The sequence below is a fragment of the Lissotriton vulgaris genome, chromosome 2_1 (genome assembly GCF_964263255.1).
Source record: "Lissotriton vulgaris chromosome 2_1, aLisVul1.2, whole genome shotgun sequence".
Classification (NCBI taxonomy): Eukaryota; Metazoa; Chordata; class Amphibia; order Caudata; family Salamandridae; genus Lissotriton; species Lissotriton vulgaris.
The window spans coordinates 760,340,210-760,363,457 of NC_141687.1; the positions used below are offsets into that span (position 1 = coordinate 760,340,210).

The following is a 23,248-nucleotide window of genomic DNA, read 5'->3' on the forward strand; positions in this document are numbered from 1 at the left end:
AGTCACTTACTTGGGTTAGACTGCATTATTCGGTGAAAGTGGAGAGACGAGCAGCCGCTCCGTCTCATGCGTCAGGAAGGTGATTTCTGCTGGGAATGAAGGAAGCCGGAACTATATAGGAATCGGCTGTTGGTAGTTATGTGAACAACTAGACCTTGCGAATAAAGCACATGCACGGTAGAGAATGTGGAGTATCTGGCGGTCCTAATTTTGTATAGATTCCCTAATTATGAGTCAGTGCCTACAGTGATCAATAGAAAGGCGGTGAATAGAGGGATAGAATATATAAAGAATAAACATTATATAAAGACTCACTTGCCCGGTACAAACAGATGATCGCAGAGGCGAAAAGAGCCTATTATGCCGCACAAATTGAGACTGCCAAAAACTCGTGCAAAGAATTATTCGACATCACTAAACGCTTGTCGGGTGGCACGCACGACCTCACACCACCTCCCTCACAACATCTTTGCGACGCCTTATCTGATTTTTTCTTCAAAAAAGTTAACGACATCTATCAGGCCTTTTCTCTAAACACGGACTCTACACCACTATCCTTGTCCTCCACCTCACGGGATAACACACTGACCCGCTTTGTCGAGCTCACTATGGATCAGACAAGGAGTATTATTTCAAGAATCAAATCAGGTTCTGCATTAGACCCGTGTCCGCTCAAAGTTCTTATGCCAGTTATGGACACGTTGATACCGGTTATAACTCATGTTTGCAACACTATGTTTAGCTCCGGAATTTTCCCGGCTTCTCTGAAACATACGTTGGTCAAACCCCTCTTAAAGAAAGCTAATTTGAATAAAGATGACCTGAAAAACTATCGTCCGATAGCCAGTCTTCCTTTCCTGGCTAAGGTAATAGAAAAAGCCATGAATCAGCAACTGTCGGAATTTGTGGAGCAGCACCAGTTGCTCGACAACACCCAGTTCGGATTCCGCAAATGTCATGGCACGGAAACTGCCCTTCTAAAGGCTGCGGATGACATCAGAGCCATACGAGACCAGGAGGGGACAGCACTCCTGGTACTGCTGGATCTTTCGGCGGCCTTCGACACGGTCGACCACAAGATCTTAGTCGACCGTGTCGAACGACTGGGGGTCCAGAAAACTGCTCTGGACCTGCTTGTATCGTTTCTGGCCAATAGATCACAAGCAGTATCTCTAGGACCCTACCAATCATCGAAGGTGTCTCTGCCGTGTGGGGTCCCTCAAAGCTCATCCCTGAGTCCGACACTATTTAATATCTACGTGTCGGACCTTGCAAATGTCATCAAAGCATTTGGGATGAGCCTGACCTCCTACGCCGATGACACCCAATTGGTACTGGCTATCAAAGGGGACGGGGAGGAAGTGGCCAATCGATTCACGAGAGGAATGATGGCAATAGGTGACTGGGTGGCCACGAATTGTCTGAAACTCAATTCAGAAAAAACTGAAGTGGTCATCTTCGGTCACCTCTCCCCGGGCTGGTCACCTGTCTGGTGGCCACCATCTTTCGGTCCCCCGCCGAGTCCAGCTAGCAAAGTGAGGAATCTAGGCGTCATCTTCGATGCTGGCCTCAATTTTATGGCACATGCGAATAAAACTGCGGCTTCAGCTCATATGAAATTGAGAATAATTAGGAAAATACTACCTTTTCTACCGAACACGGCCGGGAAAACACTGGTCAGCTCACTAGTCCTGTCCTCCTTGGACTATTGTAACGCTCTATTCTTAAATGCCCAAGTCCGAGTGACAAATAAGATGCAGTCAATCCAAAACGCAGCCGCACGAATGCTGGCTGGGATCCCCAAGTTCGCACCAGTTACAAACATCATTAGGGATCTCCATTGGCTCCCGATACGCAGCCGTATCAAATTCAAATCGCTGTGTATTGTTTACAAGTCACTCAATAATCAAGGTCCCCAATTTCTCAAACAGAATCTTCTCCATCATGTCCCAACCCGATCTCTTCGTTCCTCTATTCAGAATTTCTTGGCTGTGCCTCGCACTAGAACAGTCACCTGGGGCGACAGGCGTTTCCTGGTTGCCGCCCCTAGACTCTGGAACACCCTTCCTGCACATATCCGAGCAAGTCCCTCCCTGTTCACATTCCGCAAACAGCTAAAGACGTGGTTATTTGACCAATAGCCTTGTATATCTTCTTTACCCCAGTTGCTGATCCATCCCTTAATTAGCGCCGAGACGCCCACGGGTATTCGCCGCGCTCTACAAATGTCAATAAATAAATAAATAAATAAATAAATAAATAAATAAATAGAATAAATAATAAAAAATAATAGGGGACAATTTATGACAGAGAAACATATTAAGCATATCACAAAATTATAGGTAACATATGAATAATGATAAAAATAAACAATTATTATTACTTGCTACGGCAAGGACATTATAGAATAGAGCGAGTAGGAAGCCTATTGATTAAAGTGGGTAAAATTTAGCCGAAGGGAAGGAAAAAATTACAGTATTGCTTTCCACTCTTCCAGAGAGTTTAAGCCATGTTCAATAGAGCGACAGTTGAAAATCCATTTGCACTCAAGCCTATTCAGAGTCTGTTGATGGTCTCCACCTCCGTGATGACTTTGCAGCGGATTCTGCTCTTATGTTGGCATATCCTCAATTTAACTTTCTGAGTCGTTTGGCCTGTGTACAAAAGGTTACAGTGACAACGAATGAAGTATATGATATTTCTCAAATTACAGTTAGAAAATAAATTGACTGTGTGTTTCACATTACCATATCCAAAAACCTTTGTATTTCCGGTTGAAACACATGCTGTGTAGCTGCTGCATTTGAAGTGACCCTGAACAGGGGGGAGTCCTAGGTAGGACTGAATGGTAGTCCCGCTGCGTGTGGGCTTATAAGCTATCACTAGATGGTCCTTGATATTGCAGCCTCTGTCAAAGCAAAATAGAGGGGCTTTGCAAGAAATGTTGTCTGGAGCAGGACAGACCGATGTTTTTTGATAATTTTGGTCACTTTATTGTTGATGGGACAGAATGTGGTGACACATGCGATTCTCGACATTGGTGTCCTTTGCTTGGGTTCTAGCAGAAACTCTCTGTGGTAGTACCATGCACGTTTCAAGGAACGTTTTATCAATCATCTGGGATAGCCTTTGTCAGCAAATTTTTTACACAGGACCTCTGCTTCCTTAAAAATTCCTGTTTGAATTTGCAGTTCCTGCGAATCCTCAGAAATTGGCCATAGGGAAGTCCATCCCTGAGTGCTCTGGGGTGTGAGCTAGTGTATTGAAGAAGGGTATTACGTTCTGTTGGTTTGTGGAACAGTGTGGTGTAAAGTTCACCGTCAATGGTTTTAACTATCACATCCAGGTAGTCAATCTGAGCATTCATATGATTGTACGTAAACTTGAGATCTGGTTGGCAGTTGTTGAGCCGGCCACAGAAGTCACATAGTTTGGTCTCGTTACCCATCTCGTTACCCATCCAGATCATAAAAACATCATCGATGTATGGTCGCCAGGTACGGATTGGGGCCAAGTATGGATTTTGTGCATTGAGAATGAATATTTTTCAATATCGGCAACAAACAAAATGACTAAATTGGGAGCAAAAACGGCTCCCATGGAAATGCCCTTACATTGTCTGTAGTATTTTTCGTTGAATAAGATATTGTTTTTAGTCAGAGCAATTTTTAGAAGGGAAATGATGAAATCAGTGGGGACTTGGTGGGGAGAAGGGTGTGCGTTAAGGTGGTTTCTGTAGACTTAATATTCTTGTCTTGCGAAATGTCGGTACAGAGCAATTCAATGTCCAAAGTGACAAGGAACTCGCTCTTAGGGTCAAATGATTCTAGTTCGATCAAATTTATGAAGTGAGTAGTGTCTTTCACATAGGATGCTGTGCATTGGACTAGATAACGGATGAATAAATCAATGTATCGCCCTGAAGGTTCTAAAATGGAACTGCAGCCAGACAGAATAGGTCTACCTGGTGGAGCATCTAGGTTTTTATGTATTTTGGGCAGTGTATACAGCACGTGGGTGTGTGGGGTCTTGTTGTTAAGAAACAAAAATTAATTACGGCTGATAAATCCCAATTCTTCTGCGTCTTTGGTGATAGTTTGGATTAGATTCTTCATTTCTTGAAGAGGATTATGGGCAAGAGGTTCATAGTGTGATGTGTTGCTGAGTTGGTGAAAAATGCCATTGTTGTAAGCAGTCTTGTCTTGAATCACTATGCCTCCCCCTTTGTCACAGGGTTGTATAACCGTATCCTTCATACATTTCAAGTTTTGGTGGCTCTTTTTCATCAACGTTAACATTGTAGGGAGTAAACTTGTATAGTTAGGACTTCTGGAGGCATAGAGCTAGTAGGTGGATTAAAAATAGATTTAGGGGGGGTGGCTAGCGGCCAAGCATGGTGGCTGTTTGAGAAAGGAGCGCCCAGAGCGCTAAGGCTCGTTCTATAAATCCGGACAATTAATCCGTTATATCGCCACCTGAAGGGGCAGAACCCAAGACCTGGGTACAATCGGCATCGAATGGTCGACTCGTGAGCAGAATCCGACGCCGGGAACTGATCCGGAAGCGGAGTGACGGAGAGGGGCCTGTTGCTACTGCCGCAGCACCGATCTGAATTAGTGGCACACCCGGGCAGAAGTGAAGGCCGGCCGGAGGACAGAATCGGCGATTGACCGGTCCACCGCGGGGTGAGAGGTACAAGCCGCAGTCGGGAAACCAGCGGGAGCGGAGATTACGCTCCGAACCCCACGCCACCCATCCTGTGTCGCCGGGGCGGAGGTGAGGCGAGAACTGCCCGTGACTCTACACAGAAATCAAGCCGGAAGCTGGGGGGGCACTGAAGGCGCCATCCAACATCGGACGAGGATACCGGAGATTGGAGGCTGGGGTGCGGGCCTCATAGTTAGCCCTTGCTGTTGGCGGTGCCCTGCGGGGAGGCACAGTGGGTCGCGCCTAACGCAACAGAAGCTCGAGGTGAGGCCACAGCAGTACGCTGCCATTAGATCATCGCCGCGTGCGTTCCAGGGCTGGCACTACACGCGATCGGGGCCCCGACAGTTGGAGAGACAGCCGGGATTGACAGGACGCTTCTTGGGATTCCTGCAACAGCCGCCAGGCCACAATGAGGATTGAGCGCTGGCGCGGGCCCGGCTGCGTGATTACCGGAAAACTGTCCTCCTTGTGAGACACCGCCATAGAGGAGCGTGGTACACGCGGTGGGACTGCAGAGAGGCGGACGGCACACATCCTGACTCCTCTTTCGTACTGTGGGAAGAGGGCCTAACACGACACCCACCACAGACAAGGACAGGGACCGGTGACACTGTGAAGGCCCTACGGGGCGACGAGGTGCCGGGCAGCGGACATATCAGTGGCCGGACACAAGACCGCGCCATCCCCTAACAGGAAAAGATCGTTGGAGGGTCCTGGGTGCCGCCATCTTCAATACTAGAACAACATATGAGGCCGCGGTGCCCAAAGACCACCAGACCGCCACGCTCAGTGACTACACAACAGCGGTAGCGGCGGGGGCACAGAACCGCGACGTTCAATACCAGTGCCACATATCCATTCATACGGCCTGACATAGTCGATCGACATGGCGGGAAGTTCAAGTTCAAGTTCAAGTTCGGGCATTTATATAGCGCACTACTCACCCGGAGGGTCTCAAGGCGCTTGGGGAAGGGGTTTATTATTTGTCGAATAGCCAGGTTTTAAGTTCTTTTCTGAAGGAGATGTGGTTTTGGGTAAGGCAGAGGTGAGTGGGGAGTGAGTTTCAGGTCTTGGCAGCCAGGAAGGAGAAGGACATGCCACCCATGGTGGATCTTCGGATGCGCGGGACTGCGGCGAGGGCTTTATTGGACGATCTTAGTTGGCGGGTGGGTTTGTAGAAGGACAGTCGAGTGTTGAGGCATTCGGGTCCTAGATTGTAGAGGGCCTTGTGTGCGTGGGTGAGAAGACAGAACGTTTTTCTTTTGTTGACGGGAAGCCAGTGGAGGTCTTTTAGGTGTCCGGTGATGTGATCTTGGCGAGGGATGTCCAATATGAGTCTCGCTGATGCGTTTTGGATGCGTTGGGAGTTTTTTCTGTAATTTTGCTGTGATTCCGGCGTATAGTGTGTTACCATAATCCAGTCGACTCGTGACCAGTGCGTGGGTGACAGACTTTCTTGTCTCGAGGGGGATCCAGCGGAAGATCTTTTTGAGAATGCGAAGTACGTTGAAGCAGGAGGATGAGACTGCGTTGACTTGTCTGGACATCGAGAGAGAGGAGTCAAGGATGAAGCCATGGTTACGCGCGTGGTCTGTGGGTGTGGGTGCTGTGCCCAGAGCGGAAGGCCACCAAGAGTCGTCCTAGGCAGAGGGGGAAGATCCTAGGATGAGCACTTCCGTTTTGTCTGAGTTGAGTTTTAGGCGGCTCTGTTTCATCCATTCGGCTACTTCTTTCATGCCTTCGTGAAGATTGGTTTTGGCGGTGTTAGGGTCTTTGGTGAGGGAAAGGATTAATTGGGTGTCGTCGGCGTAAGAGATGATGTTGAGGTTGTGTTGGCGCGCGATGGATGCGAGTGGGCTCATGTAAACGTTGAAGAGGGTGGGACTGAGTGATGATCCTTGTGGTACTCCACAGATGACTTCAGTGGCCTCTGAGTTGAATGGGGGAAGTCGGACTCTTTGAGTTCTCCCGGCGAGGAACGAGATGATCCAGTCCAGGGCTTTTCCTTGTATGCCGATGTTGCTGAGGCGTTGTATAAGGGTGCTGTGGCAGACTGTGTTGAAAGCGGCGGAGAGGTCGAGTAGAATGAGGGCTGCTGTCTCTCCGTTATCCAGTAGTGTTCGGATGTCGTCTGTCGCTGCAATGAGGGCGGTTTCGGTGCTGTGTTTGGCTCAAAATCCGGATTGAGATGGATCGAGGGAGTTGTTGGATTCAAGGAAGGAACCAGTCGTTGTTCCTTTCAGCGACTAATCGCCTTTAAACCTCCATGTAATACTGGGACCACGAAACTTACAGATTAGAACGACATTGCTTCATACAATGGAGGTACATTCTGTTCAGCATATTTTTGTGTTAATTGTTACTACAGCCGTGTAGATAGGAAAACAGGCCTCTATGACCAGCCTTACATATTTCTGTTCTCCAGCTCAAGAGGTCCGTTGAGACCACCAATACTGGCGTCTAAACCGACTCCGATGTTTTTGTGCAGCACGTTATTATTGCAGACTCCGTTTGCTTCTCTAGCAACATTGTTACAGGTATGGGGCAACTTTGAAAATGTACACGATGCGAGTGGTTTTCAGTAATAGCTAGCCTCACTCTATTTTTTATTTATTGTTTCATACAGTCCTCTTCAGACGGGATTGCATGGCACTGCGAGTAACGTTCATGAATGAAAAAGCCGCACATAAGGTAGTCTTCCTCATCTCAGAGATTCCTAGCGATTTAAGCAAATGCTTGAATACCTAGTTCTGAAATACCTTCCTGTATACTCGGTAAAGGTGTGTTCTCAACACCAATTTTTTTCATTCATTTTTTTGTAGTCATTGCAAGTACATGTTCCCGGGATCAACGTACAGAATACGTGTGGTCCAAATACTTTCAACCTGAATATAGGACTTCACTTACACGTTATGTATTAGAACAGAGGTAGGCGCATGTTGCACCAATTATTCTATCTCGTGGGTATATAGAATACAATAGATGGGCATGGTTTCCGAAGTTATTATCCCACCGTCAGGTTTAGTGCTGACAGTAATAGATAGGCAACCACATAATTTGAGGTCAGATATTAACGGACTAGTATCTTTCCATTCTGGGATGATCATACGACCATAACCTGTTAGCTTATATCTATGTGTTTTTCATAGATTACTAGGAATGGAATTCAAATAAGTGCTTCAATACGTGTTAGTTAGGTGTATATATATACGAGGCAGGATGTTATGCAAGTCTATTTGTATATAATTTTTATCATTGTATTATATGAATATGAAGTTACTATGATTTGCCTTTTTCTCCCCCTAAAGTGTCTGAAATATCACTGTGTCTCTTGATAATTTGATCTTTATGTATATAGAGCATTCTTATCTAATGTACTGATGAGTTGTTTGTATATTTTAGGATTTTGTCCCTGACAAAGGGCACCGTCAGGTCCCGAAATGCATTGGGCATCATGTTCTCAGAAAACTCAGCAATCTGATTTATGAGCAACAATCAACTATGGTTTTTATTTTATAAGAAATGTGTAAATAGAATAAGTGTGTTGTCACCAAACTCTTTTTTGAAAACACAATGATTGTTGTTTCTTATGCTATATGTATATTAGGATTCACAACAATGATGCTTCTGTTTGTATGAAATGTTAGATTATAATTTCTCAATCAGAATTAAACAATAGAACGTGAAATCTTATACTGTCTAGTGTTTTGAACTATTGGTTTAATGATTACTATTATTTTGGAAAAGGGACTCTTTTCCCATAGGAACAGTGCACACTACAAGTAGGTTTTTTCCTACTTAGTTATTCCTTTACAATTCTTGTGCTAGCCAACACATTTCTGTAGTGTAGCACCCATGTATAAAAGATTGATTAATCTAGATTACATTTGACGCTTGAGTGCTCCTCTGTTCCCCTTTTTGAGTGCGTTACATCACACATATTATACAGAGACAACAAATCAAATTTGAAAGTCAATGTATAGGAAATGTTACTTAAGACATTGAGGAATACAAGGTGTAAGAGTCAGATGTCATCCATACTAGTGGGCAGTGGCATAGCATGGGCAGGGCCATAGGGGTGGTTGCCCCCTGTGCAATATTCTTAGGGGTGCAAAAAAGTACTGAGTCACGGCGTTGCTGCTGTCTGCAAGTGCAGGCTATGTTGGCTTGCCCGCCTTTCCTGGCAGAAGGGCTGCATAGAGCCGTGCCCTCATGCATCTCTCTTGGCCTCAGGGCAGGTAGAGGGCTGCTTGCGCAGTTTCCATGGCATTGGAGCAGCTTCTGCCAGGACATGAAAAAACAGCAGGGCAGGGCGGCGGACCGAAATAGGTTTACGGCTTCTAACCTCACAACTAAACTAATACGTTTTAGACCGAGGATAACCGTTCCCTGCCCTACGATGCCTATCAATACCCCATTGAGAGTATTTTGATTATTTTTATGCTTACCCATTGCGGTTTAAGCTGACACCACAGGCACACTTTTGCCCCCTTGTGGTTCCAGAGAGTAGGATCGGGTGCGTCTTTTAGGGGACGCAGACCATCCACTCCTCTGGCTTTTGGTCCTGAAGAAAACCTGGTTAATTAATACCTTCATGGTTGAAACATGTAGACCAGACACACAGACACACATAGAGATACACGGGTCATAATCACCCTCACCCTCACTCTATCTCGCCATTGTTTTTAACATTGTCCAGTTGCTTGAAAATAAAAAAAAATTGTTTCTCACAAGTTAAACCAGGACCATTTTTAACACACCTTTTGTTTATGCACCTTCACTCACAACCTGCTCCACTGTAAACAGGTGTTGTAGCACACCCTGATGGCGCTAGGTCATTAGGGTGGACCCCGATGATGAAGCATGTCACCACTAGGTGGTGAGTGAGGAGTTTATTAACAAAAGGTGAACTTTCTCACTTTTATTCAATCACACACCCCATTAGGAATTTTTGATTCCACGGTGGTGGTACTCTTTTTTTTGTTTCTATTGGAGCAGCTTCGCCTTGCGTAACAACAGTGGAACATCTCTTTTCAAGCAAGCCGGGCCGAAGACAGCTGTAATGCCAGAAACCGGTCCCCGGAAGCTTGTTTCCTTTCCAGTAAAAGAATTGGCTTGGTAGTTTGGTCTGCCCTGTTCCCATGATGCACTGGGCCAGGGACAGACTAATTTGCATGTAGCCAGGTTCTGAGCTGGGATTGTGCAGTGTGCTAAAAAACGGTGATGGATCAAGCCCTGATCTGTTGACTGGGTACGAGTGTTCTGCTTAATTCAGATACTCTGTCCATCACCACCCCCTTTTCTGAATCGTTTTGTCCACCACAAGTGTGGAAGGGTATACTCAGATGTGAGTCCCTTGCTCAAATGCACCATCAGGATTCAAGCAAGCCGGGCCGAAGACGGCTGTAATGCCAGAAACCGGTCCTCGGAAGCTTGTTTCCTTTCCAGTAAAAGAATTGGCTTGGTAGTTTGGTCTGCCCTGTTCCCATGATGCACTGGGCCAGGGACAGACTAATTTGCATGTAGCCAGGTTCTGAGCTGGGATGGTGCAGTGAGCTAAAAAACGGTGATGGATCAAGCCCTGATCTGTTGACTGGGTACGAGTGTTCTGCTTAATTCAGATACTCTGTCCATCACCACCCCCTTTTCTGAATCATTTTGTCCACCATAAGCGTGGAAGGGTATGCTCAGACATGAGTCCCTTGCTCACTGCACCATCAGGATTCAAGCAAGCCGGGCCGAAGACGGCTGTAATGCCAGAAACCGGTCCCGGAAGCTTGTTTCCTTTCCAGTAAAAGTATTGGCTTGGTAGTTTGGTCTGCCATGTTCCCATAATGCACTGGGCCAGGGACAGACTAATTTGCATGTAGCCAGGTTCTGAGCTGGGATGGTGCAGTGAGCTAAAAAACGATGATGGATCAAGCCCTGATCTGTTAACTGTGTACGATTGTTCTGCTTAATTCAGATACTCTGTCCATCACCACCCCCTTTTCTGAATCGTTTTGTCCACCACAAGCGTGTAAGGGTATACTCAGATGTGAGTCCCTTGCTCACTGCACCATCAGGATTCAAGCAAGCCGGGCCGAAGACGGCTGTAATGCCAGAAACCGGTCCCCGGAAGCTTGTTTCCTTTCCAGTAAAAGAATTGGCTAAGTAGTTTGGTCTGCCCTGTTCCCATGATGCACTGGGCCAGGGACAGACTAATTTGCATGTAGCCAGATTCTGAGCTGGGTTGGTGCAGTGAGCTAAAAAATGGTGATGGATCAAGCCCTGATCTGTTGACTGGGTACGAGTGTTCTGCTTAATTCAGATACTCTGTCCATCACCACCCCCTTTTCTGAATCGTATGTGACAATCAGCCAGCAGACAGAATGACAATGGGCAAGGTGGGGCTGCTCTTGTTCTCAGAGGATGAGTGCGACACAGCCCCATCAGTGAGTTGAGGCTTCTCGAAGTGGAACAGCGTTGCTCCCCACAATGCTCAAAATGACGGACAAAAGGCATAAGTAAAAGGGATTATCACGGGCAACGGACATGAGGTTCATATCATGGATGGTCCGTGAAATTTACAGACAGTTGGTCACCCTACGTGCGCAGTGCACTGAGAGGGGGTCCCCTGAAGCTCGCCCCCTCTGCCCCACGGGAGCCTGCGGGGCCTAATGCTATACTACTGCAACCCCTTCTAAAGCATGCTTCCCCTCTCACACCATGAGCAATCGATAAAGCGCATCTACCCTAGAAACAACATCCCAGGTCCATAAGCATAAAGCATAAAAGATCTACAAACTGATGTTCCTGACGATTGTCTGTGTGCCTCTAAATTAAGAGTGCTCTAATTAAATTCTGGTGTGTGTGCAGCATTTTTGATGGGGTTGTATTATTATTGTTTTGGAAAGTTATGCGAAGGGGGAGAAAGCACAAGCAGCAGGAGCCGGGGAACAAATAATGGACAGTTCGAGGGGGTGGGGAGGTCATTTGGAAGAATGGAGCAATGAAAAGGGGGTGCTGGGTGGATTTAAAACAATGAGGGGGGCGTGAGCTAAAAATGATGGCAGATTTCCGGCAGGAGGTAGGTTTAAAACAGCCTGCTGAGAGTACAGGAACCTATGAGCTGCATCCAAGCGGCATGTAAATACAAACAAGAGAGACTGCAGGCAAATGCAGTCTATACGAGTGCAAGTTTAAAATTAAACAAGTATCCAAGATGATAAGAATCTGTGGGAGGAGCTCACGGCACGGTAGGTCAAGCTGCTACCCTGGATATGAGGTCCGGGTAGGAGGGGACAAGCGGCAGTGCTGTTAGGCATGGGATCAGGTGAGCTACACAAACAACATGCAGTCGCCAAACACACTTGAGTACAAAAAAATCTGGTGCCGTAAAAGGTGGAGGGAAAGTTTAAAGGGAGTAGTTGGCCCAGACTCCACTGATAACAAAGGAAGACAAAACCAAAAGGAAATAGTATGCTGCAACCAACAGAAAAGATGAAAAACAGAGTGACAAGCATACTAACTAATTGAAAGTAAGGGTGGGCTGTAAGCCCCTTTTAGGATTTTTTTTAAATACAAATGACTTTGCAAGCTCAGTGCAAGTGCAGTGCAGCAAAACCTAAAAAATAGAGCTGTCCCTCTCGAGCATGGGTACTCACAAACTTTCTCTCGGGGGCAAATTTACAGTGTGGTTTGTGGCAGAGGGTCGCACCGGTGGGGGCGGGATCAATGGGGGAGGGGGCAGAGCTAGGGAAGAAAAAAAAACCTGCGACCATGAGGTTGAACACAGGCTCCTGCAGTGGACGCCCTCGTTCACTGAGCCTCCAGCCCCGGCATACACACATCTTTCTCTCTTTCGCTCTCTCTCTCCCTCCCTCTCTCTGTCTCTCTCTCTGTCTCCCTCCCTCTCCCTATCTCTCTCACTCCCTCTCTCTCTGTGTCTCCTTCTGTTTCCCTCTGTCTCACTCACTCTGTCTGTCTCCCTCTCTCTGTCTCCCTCCCTCTGTCTCCCTCCCTCTCTCGCCCTCTGTCTCCCTCCCTCTGTCTGTCTCCCTCTGTCTGTCTACCTCCCTCTGTCGCCATCCTCCCACTGTCTGTCTCCCTCTGTCTCCTTCTGTCTTCCTCCCTCTGTCTGTCTCCCTCTGTCTGTCACTCTCCCTCTGTCTGTCGCCCTCTGTCTCCCTCCTTCTGTCTCCCTCCTTCTGTCTGTTGCTCTCTGTCTCCCTCTGTCTTTGTCCCTCTGTCTTCCTCCCTCTGTCTCCTTCTCTCTCTGTCTCCCTCCCTCTGTCTCCCTCCCTCTGTCTGTTGCTCTCTGTCTCTGTCTGTCTCCCTCTGTGTATCTACCTCCCTCTGTCTCCCTCTATCTGTCTTGCTTCCTTTGTCTTCCTCCCTCTGTCGCCCTCCTCCCTCTGTCTGTCTCCCTCTGTCTCTTTCTGTCTTTATCCCTCCCCCTCCCTATGGCCCTCCCTGTCTCCCTCCCTCTGTCTCCCTCCTTCTCGGTCTCCCTTCCTCTCGGTCTCCCTCCCTCTCCCTCTCTCTTTGTCGCCCTCCCTCTGTCTCCCTCCCTCTGTCTGTCGGCCTCTGTCTCCCTCTCTGCCTCCCTCTCTGTCTCCCTCCCTCTGTCTCCCTCCCTCTGTCTGTCTCCCTGTCTGTCTCCCTCTGTGTCTCCCTCCCTCTGTCTCCCTCCGTCTGTTTCCCTCCCCCTCTGTCTCCTTCTCTCTCCGTCTCCCTCCCTCTGTCTCCCTTCCGATGTCTCTGTCTCCCTCCCTCCATCTCCCTCCCTAGGTCTCCCTCCCTCGGTCTCGCTCCCTCTGTCCTCCTCCCTGTCTCCCTCCATGTCTCCCTCCCTGTCTCCCTCCCTCTGTCTCCCTCACTCTGCCTCCCTCCTTCGGTCTCCCTCCTTCGGTCTCCCTCCCTCTCGGTCTCCCTCTCTCTCGGTCTCTCTCTCTCTCTTGGTCTCCCTCTCTCTCCCTCCGTCTGTCTGCCTCCCTCTGTCTCCCTCCGTCTCCCTTCCTCTGTCTCCCTCCCTCTGTCTCTCCCTCTCTCTGTCTCCCTCTGTGTCTCCCTCCCCCTCTCTCTCTGTCTCCCTCTGTCTGTCTCCCTCCCTCTGTCCCCCTCCCTGTCTCCCTCCCTCTGTCTCCCTCCCTATGTATGTCGCCCTCTGTCTCCCTCCCTCTGTCTCCCTCCCGCTGTCTCTCTTCCTCTGTCTCTCCCACTGTCTCTCCCTCTGTCTGCCTCCCTCTCTTTGTCTCCCTCTGTGTTTCCCCCTCCCTCTCTCTCTCTGTCTCCCTCTGTCTCTTTCTCCCTCCCTCTGTCCCCCTCCCTGTCTTCCTCCCTCTGTCTCCCTCCCTCTGTCTGTCGCCCTCTGTCTCCCTCTCTGTCTCCCTCTGTCTGTCTCCCTCTGTCTCCCTCCCTCGCTCTCTCTCTCCCTCTGTCTGTCTCCCTCTCTCTGTCTCCCTCCCTCTGTCTCCCTCCCTCTCTCTTCCTCCCTCTATCTCTTTCCCTCCCCCTGTCTCTGTCCCTCAATCTCCCTCTTACTGTCACCCTCTGTCACCTCCCCCCCGCCCCCACCCCTGTGGCAGCCTGGGCTGATACATCTTCCTGGGCACACACACAGCCGCACTCCAGTACTTAACAGGTCTTTAATGAGGCTTTGTTGGATTTCACCTCTTAGCTCCCCTGCATCTCCACTCGCTGGAATCGCCTGACCCCATAGAGCAGAGTCTCTCAGAGTCCGTGCTGCTGCGGCGGTGTTTGCTGACACTTCAAAAATAAAAAATAAAGACAGGTACAATGTCTGAAAGGTCCACGAGCTGCCAATGAAGGCTTGCCGGGCTGCTGGCGGCCCACGGGCCGTACTATGAATGCCCCTGCTCTAGAGAGACAGGCTTTGGCTTCAGATGGCACAGCTATGAGTCAGTTTGTACAAATCTTACTGGTGCATGTTTTGACTGCAGCAGTATAATTTAGTTGACATTGAACATGCAGACTTTTGCAACACAGGGCTTTCTCTCCTGCACACAATTTGCAAGTCCAGGGGGGCATATGTACAAGGAAATGGCGCGGGGTTGCAGCAGATTTTGCAGTGCCGCGCTGCATCATTTAGAAAACTCAGGGATGCGCCGTATTTACAAGAATATGGTGCACCCCTTTGTTTTGCTTTGCGCTAAAAATTGCTGCCTAGCACCAACACATACACCCTTGCGCCATAGTGCAGGGGAACCTGCAAAGCAGTGATGAATGTTTATGTGCACGAAGGCCCTTACTTCCCATAAACCATCAATAATGGCGATTTGCTACTTCTATGTGTGCTGGACACATAGAAGTAAGCAAATCCCCATTAATGTAGTTTTGTTCTTTTTTTATGTGCTGCAGATGGGGAACACCGTTTACGACGCGGTTTTTGCACCGCAGTGCCTTTACCCCGCAGCTATTACAACGCAAGTCGTTACTACGACTTGCGCTGGATGGCGCTGTGGGATAAGGAATCTTGCAATTTTATATTCCAACACCTTCCCTACTGTTACGGGGACTGGTGTTGGAATATAAAATTATAAGATTCCTAAATCCACGCCCTACAACGCAAGTCGTTGTAACGACTTGCGTTGTAAGACTTGCGTGGTAAAGGCATGCGTTGTTACAACATGCGTTGGAACAACGTACATCCGCTGCAGATTGCATCACACATACAAAAAGCGAAAATGAGGAGAAATATAAGTGTTTATCCTTGTTGTGCCCACAGCAACACAACTTGCACGCCCTTTCACACAGATACCTGCATGAAAGAGTACCATATTTACAAACCGGCGTTAAGCCATGCAAAGTGGCTCAAAGCTGATTTGTAAATATGGTGTGGGGAATTCCGCCTCAGTGACATCGAAAAACAAGCATTGGCATAGCCAATAGGTCTCGCTTTTGGGACTTGATAAGTATTTAGTTATGCAGCAGAATGTCCTTGGTGCACCAACATTAACTGTTGCATAGTTAAACACTTATAAGTTACCAAAGGTGAGACCTATTGGCTATGCCAATGCTTGTTTTCATTACATTTGCTTATGACTGGAAATGCAGTGCCTTCCAAGAGCTTTTATCAAGTATGTTATAACAACTAGAAATAAGTGTAAATAATAAATGGCAAGACCTTTTGGGAAATGATGGCAATACTAAACAATTTTAGGTGCCTGCTGATAGGGGTTTGTTAGTACTCGAATTCCCCTGCTTCCCAGTTGAGGTTCTGGCCTGACAATAAACAACAGTTTAATACTTTATCTAAACCCAGCCAGGAGGTGAGTTCAGTGGCAAGCTTTTGCAGATGTTCACATCCAATAAGCTATCCATAATTGATGAAACAGGGAGGTCAGATGTAATGGCTGCTTCTATTGCAGCAACAAATAAATGGTTATTGACAACATACGCCAGTGTGGTGCTGAGTGGCGAGCGGCAAAGCACGCGGTGGAGGCAGCGCGCGTAGGGGAGGGTAGCACTTGGTTACTGTGTGAAGTGCGACATACGGGCCGTGCTGAATGACTGGGGCTGTAAACCGATGGAAGGGGCTGCTGAAAGAAGAACGGGACAGTAAGCCGAAAGAGGGATGGAAAAAACAACAGGAGACTGATAGACAGACTGCTTCCGGCTCTGGTAAGTGGAAACGCATGTACTGTTTTAAAGTGTGCCCGCATAGCATTAAAGCGATTGAGGCGTCGGTGTGGCTTTTATCGGTCTGAAGTGTCTATGGAAATAGACTGTACGCGGCAGCCGAGCGGTTGTCGCGTTAAAGGAGTCTTTCTAAACAATTTCACAGGTTAGGGCCTTAAACTTCCTAATAATGCACACATGCCATTTTACATCCAGTTTCACTTTGATATACGAAACGATCCTCATAAATAAATACAATAAATGCTTCTGCCCGTCAAAACATGCAAATACAGTATACGTAGGCAATTTAGAAAAGAGAGAGCAGAAAGAGCAGTGAAAAGATGATAGTCCATACATGAAAGCAGAAGGAGAAATTAAGCTGACAGTGGAAGCAAGGCATTTGTTTGAATGGCTCAAGCCACACACGAATAATCTCTATTAAACAGACTAATAAGCAGACAAGCACTAACTGATAGACCTTTCAGTAAAATAGGAGACTGTGATTTTTCCCCTGTACAAATTCATCTGATATAATTTTAGCAGGGAAAACCGTCGGGTGTGCATGAAATTTGTGCATAACTCACATTCACAATCCAGGCTCCAATCGGAAGTCGAAGGGAACGTTTGTCAGAGCGGATGTAGCTGCCAGCGGTGTACCGCCCAATGATGGGCCTCCCTTCGGCCATGAAAGCGAAAGTGATGGCAGGGACATGCTCTGTGGTGGGGGAGGGGCAGAGCGAGGCACTAGGGAGAGCAAGGCTTAACGAGCCATGAAAGCCACATGGCAGCTGCGTGCGTGCACGCGCTCGTGAACGCAAGCCTAAGGCCAGGAAAAGATTGTTGTAGCACTTTGAAAAGCCACTAACTAAATGTCTCGCAGAGCAGCGTATGCGCTGGCTCAGCGAGACCTAAAAAGTGACGTTCCAATGGCGTACTTATACCCCCAGCTCTTGGGCAGCAGGGTATTCCGCCAGGTGCTGTAGAACTTATAAGACCTGGTCTGAGCCTGCACAGCTGTCCACAGGACACTGCAGAATTTACAGGTCTAGGCCTCAGGCAACAGAGCTATCGCGGTCGAATTTTGTTCAGGAGCTGTATTATGAAAGTAAATAGGGCAGTAAATAAAACAGCATGTATTCATTTGCAACATGACTTTTCTGTCTTTGTTTCCTTTTGTTTGATTAAACTTAATTTGCAATTATTAGTCATACATCAGTAATGTAGCTCTATAACACATTTAAAAGTGCTTTGTATTTGATGTTTGAAGTATCCATAGGTAAGTGCTAAAAATACCAGCTTTATGTGATTTTGCTTACTTGTGTAGTGGCTGGGACATCAATCAATCAATCAGGGGAATGGTAAGCGCACTACTCACCTGTGAGTCTCTCAAGGCGCTGAGAGGGGTCCGGGGGGTCAGCTGAACTGTTTAGCCGAAGAGCCAGGTCTTGAGTGTCTTCCTGAAGGTGTTCAGGGAGGGGGCGTGTCGATGTCTGCCTGTAGCTTGTTCCATTCCAGGTCTTGGCTGCAATGTGAGAGAAGGATCTTCCGCCTGCTCTGGCTCTGTGGATGTGCTGGGTTTCAGCCAGGGTGAGGATGGAAGATCGGAGGTTTCTTTTGGGTATGTGGAAGTTGATTCTGTTGTTGAGGTACGTTGGTCCGTTGTTGTGTAGGCATTTGTAGGCATGTGTAATGATTTTGAAGGTGACTCTTTTCTCCACGGGAAGCCAGTGGAGTCTTCGTAGGTGTTGGCTGATGTGTTTGTGCCGGGGGATGCTGATGGCGTGTCTGGCGGCGTTGTTCGGTATTGTCTAGAGTTTGTGGAGTAGGGGTTTGTTGATGCCGGCGTAGAGTGCGTTTTCATAGTCCAGTCTGCTGGTGATGAGTGCGTGGGTGACAAACATAATAACACTGGTGGTGTAGAAAACTAATCAGTATACATCCTGCCTTCAGGCAACTCACCCTGCACTCACAGCGATCACACTGCACTCACATTGCTCACCATGCACACAAACCAATCGCCCTTCTCCTACCCTGCACTCACATGAGCACACTGCTCACCCTGTAGGCAAATGACATGCCACCCAGTTGTCACTTTCACCGCTCACCCTCCATTCACAGTGATCACACTGCACCCATGCCTTTACCCTACACTCACACTGTTCTACCTCCACTTACCCTGAGGTCACATGAGCACACTGCTCACCCTGCAGTCGCAGCGACCACAATGCATCCATGCCTATCGCCCTGCACTGAAGATTTTCATCCTGCACTCACCAGCGCACACTACTTACTAGCACTCAGGTGACACTTCCCTCACCTGTCACTCTCACTGCTCACTTTGCAATTTCACTCAAACAAGCACATCACTTCACCATGCATTCATTCCTTCCACTCTGCACTATCACCCGCACCTGCACCCAAACTCGTTTGTTACATCAATCACACTGAAGTCACTCCTATCACCCTACTCTCACACTGTCATATAGCTCACTGCATGCTCACATAGCCTCCCCTGTCACTCACACAGCTCACCCTTCACGCACATCTTCACTCACATGAGCACATCTCTCACCCTGCACTTACACTACATAAACAAGCACAGCACTCACACTGGAGTCACACCACTCACCCTGCACTTCCTCCTTCACTCACAGGGACAAACCTCTCAGCCTGCATGTATACAGGCACTCTGTTCATCCTGCCTGCACACAGGGACAATAGTCTGCCGGAACTCATAGGGACACACCACTCACTCTACACTAACTCCTCTCACCATGCACTCAACATTCACTTTCGCTGCTCATCCTGCACCACACACAGGCACACCACTCACCCTGCATTTACACCGCTCACGTCATCCAGCACCCAGACCTCTCACTCTGCATTCACTCCTCTCCCCCTACCCTGACATGGGCCCTCCTCTCACATTGCATTCATGCAGCTCACCTGACACATCAACTCATATTTTTAACCCTGCTCTTGCGCCACTCACGCTGCACTCACTCATACTATTCACCATCACTTACATGAGCACACCTCTTACTCTGCACATATAAAAATTAAACAACTCTTGGAACATACACATATTTCTACAAAAGCACCCACAGAATACCTGCTCTTTCCATGGTTCTAGATGCCTACTTAATTCCAACTTCAACAACGGGGCTGGTGCAAGATGGAAGAGTGGACAGAATGTGGGATGACAAAAGGAGGGAAACACGGGCTGAGGCATTGGTGGTGTATGGTGCTGGATTGAGGGTCGTGTGACACCTCCAGCCATTCCTGGCTTTCCATTAACCACAATGCTTTATAGCAGGACACATAGAGTTTTTTACATTGTAATTTTTGTATTAAAAACCCCAAAATGCGAAGCTCTACTGGATGAAATCCATGGTTGCCAAAGAAGTCAAGCATTTCATAAGATCAGTTGGATGCTGTGATATCATATATTAGAACGTGGATATAGTTCATTTCCAATACTGTAACTGCTTGATTCACATGTGAATCTAAATATAAGCTCTGTACATTTATTTTAAGGAAGTGCACTTTCCTTCACATAATACGTGTAACAAACATTGACAAGGCAATATCTTATCATTTTTCAATAGCCTATAGAGAATATGTTTTTATTAAGCTTCACTAAAAGGCAAGAAAGGTATAGCAGAAGCAGCAGGCCAAGCTTTTCTAACACAATAAAAGCCCATTGACTAATTGAAGTGTGAGAAGCGGTGTGTCTGTCACACACAGAGTTCAAAGGTACAAAAGAGTGCAAGAAATATAGTGAGAATGTGTGTGTGAGAGAACGTGTGTGTGAGTGTTTGTATGCTATGCGTGCAAGTGGGCTGCTGGTCTGGCATACTGGGGGTTATTCTTGCCTTATGGACAAGGGCACTAACAGCATATGGATGGGAGGTGTTACCTATGGCAAACTGCAGGCCCTGACAAGCTTCAATCAAGACATCATCTTTGGTTGTAGGGACTTGAATTGTCTAACTGAGAAAGCCGCTAACCCAGTCATACCCAGCGACAGGGACACAGAAAACATGTCACAACACCTGGCCGAAGTCCCTGACATGATGCACGCAATTATTAGCATATGGAGTGGATCCATAGCAAAATGTTAGAATGATATTTATGGTAACTCTTATCATAAGATTTCTTGTACTCATTTAATAGGGAGTGTCAATGGCAAAGTGCTGACCCTTATATACAGAATAACATTTCTAGAGGTGCCCATGACTGTGGCTGAACTATCCATGGTAAATTTCTGGCATTGTCATATTGAATCTACGCCTTGGCATAAGGGGCTCACCCATGAGAAAATAATAACCTTGGTATAGTGGATGTAATTTCTAACTTAAGACATTTGAAAAAAATTAGAACTACTCGTAGAAAAGTCCAGGCTTCCCCGGTGCACCATGAAAGTACTGGAATATTTCATGAATGCCCTATAAGGGTTTACAGCGTTTTAGAAATGTGATCCCAAATTTAAAAAAAATTCTCAGGTAAGAAGTTTACTCTCCCGTAAACCATCTGCAACAAATTGGTTAAATTGTTTTGCTTGCTGGAATTTGGTGTGAGGTACCACACCACACAACTTACATGGACCCTTTTCCACATATAATGGCTTTGAGGTTAGCTGCTTGCCCTGCTCCATTGCTGGGAGCAGGATTGACTTTAGGGCATTGTGACAGGTACAGCTGCGCCTGGCATTGACTTTGGGGCGGGTAGCTTTGTTTAAAAATATTTTTTGTCTTAACCCCTTCCGTGCTCATGACGGCCCCGAGCCGTCATCAGTCACGGTGGACATGTGTGCAAAACGTCCGGGTCCCATCCGAACCACGCCCAAGAATGGAATGTCTAGCACCGCGGTGGAATTCGCGCTGCAGCCAAGGTGTTAAAAGTACATGAACTTCCTTGCGCTTCAGGTAGTTTTCAGACAACGATAAAAATGTAAAAATAACTCTGGTGATTAATTTTCTTACTAGTGAGAGTTCAGAATTTTGTCAAGTAGCAGTTTTGGCTCTTCTAGCGCGGATGGTTAATGTGCCTGCTGCAAAGAACGTGTACCATGCAGATCACAGAACTGAGTGTGAGTGAACCATGAGTAGCACTATAAAAATATGAAATATATGTCAGAGAGAGGCCACGGAGAGATGAGGTGCACTATTGGAGTGGTAATGAATTAATGGAGAAGGTTATCGGGGAAGAGAGCGCCAAAAAAGACTGGTAACGGTCGCCACCTGTGCCCAAGCCGAGCGGTCACAGGCTGTGGAGTCTTAGCCCCCAACTGAAGTGTTGTCGTAGTTGCGCCCCTGCTAGGGGGCAAATTTACAAGCCCCTTACGCCACTTTTGCATCATTTTTCCCATGTTAAAAATGACGCAAAAGTGGCGCAAAGGGCTTGTAAATCTGCCTCTAGGTGTCCACCTGTGGCACAGAGGCACCGGGGCAGAGGGGAGTGCGGGCCCCAATGATAGCTGTCTTTTACTCCTCAAACAAGCAGGGCGCGCTACTGGGGACTGTCTTCGTTGCATTGCTCTCCGTTTCACCCTTTGATAAGTCGCTTGGGACGAATATGGACTTTACCCGGACATTTTCGCTAACTGCGTATTTATGGCGCTGTTCATGACCCTTTGCCCCGCTCCCACGTGGAAGATCCCGCTGAGCCGGAACATACCTGTGTCCTTCAGTGCTGCTGTGAAGACACCAACGGGGAGCGTCTCTGGCGAGTGGAGCTCTCTCTCGCTCACCTGCTCTTTTTGGAAGGATCTTCGTTGCTGGTGGCAACCGTCACACACAGGAAGGTCACCTCCTCGTCTTACCGGCTCCGGGAGAATCTTTAAAGTATAGGCTTCAGATGGCTTTAGTGCTGTCAGCACGTGCCATCCCCTGAGAGGCACTCAGGGCTGCCAGTCTGTGCCAATCTCTGAATGAAACCTAGGGATGCCCACATATACCATCCTCAAAGAGTTGCACCCAAGACTGCCAGTCTGCGACCATCACCTGAGAGAGACTCGGGACTATTCGTCTGTGTCGTCAGGGCTGCGCAGCGTGCAGTATCCTCTGAGAGACACTCGGGCTGTCAGTCTGTGCCACCTTTCAAGAGTGACACACGAGGTGCCCAAAAGTGCCATCCTAAACGAGTAAAATTCAGAGCTGCCATTCTGCTACGCTGCAAATGTTGCACGCAGAGCCGCACTCTGTGCCATCCTTAAAAATCAACAGGCGAGGCTGTCAGTATGTTCAATCCCCACCTGTGACGATCAGTGCTGGCAGTCAGTGCCATGAGAGACCCTCTGGCCTGCTAACCCAGGTCATACTCGAGAAGCGAGTATCAGCATTGCCAGCATATGCTGCAGCCTATGAATGAGATTGAGTGGCGGCAGGTGGCCATGTCCAATGAGTCAGAAATTAATGCAGATAAGAGGCTGTGCCACTCTGTGAACGATACTCAGCCATTACTGTTGAAATATGTAGCAACAGTGGGATCATTGACAAACAGTTTGGGCTAAAGTCCATGAGCGAAATCCGAGAAATGCTGGCCCGTCCCTCCCACGGGGAGTGAAATTGTATTGAACTGCAGCATTCGTATAGCGCTTAGTACCCTCATGTGAGGCGCTGAAGTAACATTCTACACCAGGTAGTGTGTGTGGTTGAAAGTGTGTTGGCTTTGCTTTTTCATCCTATGTGGAAATAATTTCCATGTCATGCGTGCCGACTAGTGAGGTGTGGCTAAGTTTCCATGTCATGCGTGATGACCAGTGAGGTGTGGTTATCGTGTTATGGAACACAGTACTGTGCAGTGTGGTGTGGTGGATGAAGAGGTGTGAGAGAGGGGACACAGTTAATGTTTTTCAGTAGGATGGCTGCTTTGAGCAGTTCTGCAGGTCCCTTTATTGTATTTCTTATGATCA

General features: G+C 47.6%; 1 protein-coding gene across 1 annotated transcript in view; it reads right to left on the reverse strand.

Annotated features, from left to right (window-relative positions):
* The window catches only part of LOC147731108 (3-galactosyl-N-acetylglucosaminide 4-alpha-L-fucosyltransferase FUT3-like), a 92,784-nt gene extending 70,534 nt beyond the window's left edge, over nt 1-22,250 (reverse strand). The window contains exon 1 of the mRNA XM_086958680.1: nt 22,012-22,250. The gene's annotated coding sequence lies outside the window, so the exon portion shown is untranslated. The remainder of the gene's footprint in view (nt 1-22,011) is intronic.
* Nucleotides 22,251-23,248: the final 998 nt, after the last annotated feature.